Genomic DNA, 4,733 nt, shown 5'->3' with positions numbered 1-4,733 from the left:
TTATTATTATTATTATTATTATTATTATTATTATTAGTGAAACTAGAGAACAATCATACAAACAAAGAGGAATGCTGTTTTAACAAGAAATGCCAGCTTAACTATAAAAATAAATTGGAAAATGAACTTATTAACTAGAGAAATAACATATTAAAATAATTGCTATAATGCTCTTTGAAGTGTTTTAATTTAAATTTACATTTGCCTCAATTTGCCATTGTCAAAAGGAGACTGAAACTTAAAAGTAAAAAGGATTAAATGAAAGTTTGTGTGCAAGATTTTGCTCAGTAATTTGTCAGGAGGAAGACGGGATGTGAATTWGAAGAAGGGGAGAAAGGGGGCCTCAAAACATCTCTCTTTGTTAGTTTTAGCCACTGGGGCCCCTGTGGTTTGTGGCGGCTGTAGGGCAGAGCAGCCTATTCACCCTGTTCACCAAGGCAGAACGCTGCACAGGAAGACAGGAAGGAAGCGAGGCTTTTCTTCATGGAGGCATTGTCTATCTGAAGGCCCGGCTTTAAGCAAATAGCACCGTGAGTGACAGGAAGGCGGGAGGTAGAGATGAATTATATACTCAAAGAGCTCAATTTTATAAAATAATGTGATGAAATATGGGGAGGTCAGGCAAACGTGCTGCAAGTAATGACCAAGTGTTTAGGCAATTAATTAGGAAAATACCATGTTAACTAGAGAAATACTATATTAACTGGAGAAACAACGTTAACCAGAATAATGATGCATTAGCTGGAGAAACACAGTATTAACCCGAGAAATACTGTTTGGAAAAAATATGTTACTAAAAAAATACTGAATCAACCAGAGAAACAGGTTATCTAGAGAAACATTCAACCTAAGAAAAGTATGTTAATTAGCAAAAATACTGAGTTGACTGAATAATTACAGTTAACTAAAGAAATACTGTGGTTACTGGAAAAAATGTTAACTAGAGAAATACTGCATTAACAAGAAAATTCTATATAAATCAAAGCAATAATGCATTAATCTGAGAAATACAGTGAATATATTAACCAGAAAAATAGTGTTAACTGGAGACATACTGCATTAACTGAAAAATATATGTTAACTGTAGAAATGGTGAAAACCAGAGAAATGCTGCATTAACCAGATAAACAGTGTCAACTAGAAATATATTGTGTTAACTGAAAAAATACCATGTCAACTAGAAAAACACTTTCACCTTGAGAAATCCTGAGAAATACCATGCAAACTACAGAAATACTGCACTAACTGAAGAAATACTGTGTTAAATAAAAAGGTACTGTAGTAACTGAAAATGTACCAAGTTAACCAGAGAAATACTGCTTTAAACTGAGAAATACCATGCCATACAGGCCATGCAATAACATAGAAAATTAACTGAATTACAGAAATATTGCATTACTACAAAAATACAGTATTAACCCAAGAAATTCTGTAACAAGTTCCACAGTGAATATAGGAGCTCAAATATAAAACTTAAAGTAAATTAAAAAGTTTATATTTGGACTTGCTTCTAAACAAGAACTGTGAGTTAATGTTTTTACTGTTAGTAAATCCTGTCAAATACAAGAGAAATTTAAAACCAGTCTTTGCAAGAAATGAAAGCAAACAAAGCTGATCTGTCATAGGACTTTAAAAAACAGACCAGTTGTTGAAGGTGTTTCCATTTCCTGTTGTTTTTTCTTTTTTTTTTCTTTTTACAAAACATCCTTCTTTACAGTCAAATGCAAATTGTAAATTGTTGGTTTTCTATTAAGTTTTCATTGGTCATTGAAAAATGGTGAAAAGTTCAAATATCTTTGCACTTTAGTGTACTCAATATTCAGTGACAAAGTCTCCACAGCTTTGTTTGATTATTCACATTTGCTACGACTGGTTTRAATAAATCTATAAAAGTTGCGTAGGTCCCCTGCACAGGTTCTTTGTTGAAAGGTTTCATCTCTTCACCAGTAGACTTCTTCTGTCATGAACCCATCCACAGGACCTATTCAACCTTTTTACATTTTTCCACCTGGATACCTAAAATGCATCAGGATGTTTCAATACATGTTTTGTAAAAACCAAATCTAATCATTTAATTTGCWAAGCTTCATGTTTTATTTTCTACTTAAACTCAGACAACTGTCTGAAAAAATAAACCACTTTACATGATTAGACGGCAGCTGCTTCTTATTTAAACTTCAGATGTAAAAACTGAATCATACGATAATTGCACAATGATTTCTAAGACTTAGAAATAAGATCAGGCCACTGAAATGATAAAAAAAAAAGGGGGTGTTTAAACCTGAACAATGTAGGTGTTTAAAAAAAAAGAAAAGAAACACCACGTCTCGCCACCATACTAGTGACAACATTTTCTCAGAAGCTGATCTTTTCTTTCTTGTTTTCCGATGTGGGCGGCTGTGAGGTGCGTGCATGTAGAGCTCAAAGCTCGAAGCGCATCCCCCCCACCTGACTGTGGTTTTACTTTCCACTGAGTTTGTCCTAGCTGCTGTCACACACACACACACACACACACACACACACACACACACACACACACACACACACACACACACACACACACACACACACACACACACACACAAGCACACACTCACATGGTTCGCTCAGCCAAGGTACTGTCAGAAACCACTCGAGTTTTAAGACAGAAACTGGATGAGGTGTTTGACTAGAGACAAAGACTGCCCCCTTAGGTCACTCTGAAGTCCCAAGAAGATATTTAGTAGTGCTGCAAATGCTAAAAAAAAATTATTCACTTTTAGGGAAACAACAGACACTCTCTCAAATGTGTGTTAAAAAACAAACTCTAAAGCAGCCGAACTACTGTTGCGCCTCAAGGAGATAAGTTACAGCAGCTAAAAAAACATGAGGGTGCATCTGTCAGAAAACGTTTAGAGAGCYTGCGAGAGATTGTGTGGGGTGCAAAGGAGGACACTGTGCAGGCGGCGTGCACGTTGAAATGGCGTTAAAAGCAGGCGTGCATGTGCACCAAGGAATACAAGTGCGTTCTTGCACACGTGTGTGCATCTGTCAGCGAAATAAAGTCTTTCTCCCAGACAATGAAGCCCGACTGGAGGCCTAACAGCAGCACATAACTTGAATCCACCACAGGAAGTTGGTTCATTTGCACACACACGCTCACACACACACACACACACACACACAGACAAACGCGCGCGCACAAACGAGTCAGCCTGCTGCTGACAGCCAGTGGATATTTGTTGGCGACACCGTGGCTGCAAGGCTCTTCACAGCTTAGCAGCCAATTGTTGTTCACCCAGTTCAACCACTACACACACACTGAGAGCTTAGAGCTTCAGTTGAGATCCTGAAAGGCAATCCTGATCCCTCTGCTACACAGCAGGACAGACACACACACACACACACACACACACACATACACACATACACACACAAGGAGGAATTAGTGCCGTCTGACAGCTCACTATGCCACATGTCATTTAGCGTGTGGATCTATGGTGGCAATTACGTGAGTGTGGGGTAGTGCACGTWCATGTGGATGCATGTGTGTATAATCACTTGAATTATATGCTAACGGTTTACATACTGCAGAAAGAAAAGCAGGCTTTGGCTGAGGCTGAAAAGCACTAAAACAGTGTTTGCACGCAAAAAGACATGAGTCTGTTGCATTAGCTGGAGACCAAAACAGTTCAGATAAGATGCTATAAATGATATCAAGTGGAAAATTTTAATTTCAAAATGTGTCATTCTTCTCTGCATATCAGATTGTAAAATATTATCAAAAGCTATTTAAAGAAAACGTRATATCAGAGCTATTAGTAATGCAATTTGTCAACGCTCTAAATAAATGTGTCATGCAATCTGTTGTGACAAACTCAGCTTCTAACACAACAAATTTTAGCTCAATAGCTGTAAAACTGACTAAGTTATAGTTATTTTTCTCTTTGATAAGACTGATTAGCTGTGGCAGCCATTTTAAGAGGGAATTTTGACTAGTTGCAACATTAGACATTGTTTTATAAACACGTACTTCAACTATATTAAAAACAAGACTGTAAAAATACTGTAGGCTGTTTAGTTTATATAAATGTAAAATATATTAGTTTGGGAGCTAATATACTGTATATACGGCGATCAGCTTGGGAGCTAACACCTCATATTAGCAATATGTATGGCGTTAGCTCCAGAGCTAATTTATTAAACATCACATTTGATCATTTCAACCCATGCAGCCTAGAAACTAATGCAAAATATAACTTTATTTTCACACATTAAAGCTTTRAAACCTCGACTCTTTGTGTTTTAGTCTCAAGTGGCACTCATCATCCCCAAAATGAATAGTGCAAGTAATAAAATGGTGARGTGCTTTGCTTAAGTGAAAAATGAAAAATGTAATAACCAGATGCAGTTTTTGATGTTTTCACACCACAAATACAAGCTGAGTGGTTAGGGGAGTCGTCCTGTAACCGGTGGGTTGCCGGTTCGATCCCCCGTTCTATCAGTCTCAGTTGTTGTATCCTTAGGCAAGACAATTCACCCACCTCGCCTGCCGATGGTGGTCGAAGGGCCTGCTGGCACCAGTGGGTGACAGCCCCACCCTGTCAGTCTTTCCCAGTGCAGCTGTGGCTACYGTGTAGCTTACCACCATTGTGRGATTCTGTGTGMGAACGATTGAAATGTAAAGTGTAAGATTAGACTGAAGACTTTTCTTTTTGATAAATCCTATAGTTAGACTTAGGTTTCCTGAATTA

The sequence above is a fragment of the Austrofundulus limnaeus genome, unplaced genomic scaffold (genome assembly GCF_001266775.1).
Source record: "Austrofundulus limnaeus strain Quisiro unplaced genomic scaffold, Austrofundulus_limnaeus-1.0 Scaffold67, whole genome shotgun sequence".
In the NCBI taxonomy this organism is placed as follows: domain Eukaryota; kingdom Metazoa; phylum Chordata; class Actinopteri; order Cyprinodontiformes; family Rivulidae; genus Austrofundulus; species Austrofundulus limnaeus.
Note: the sequence above shows the minus strand (reverse complement) of the source record.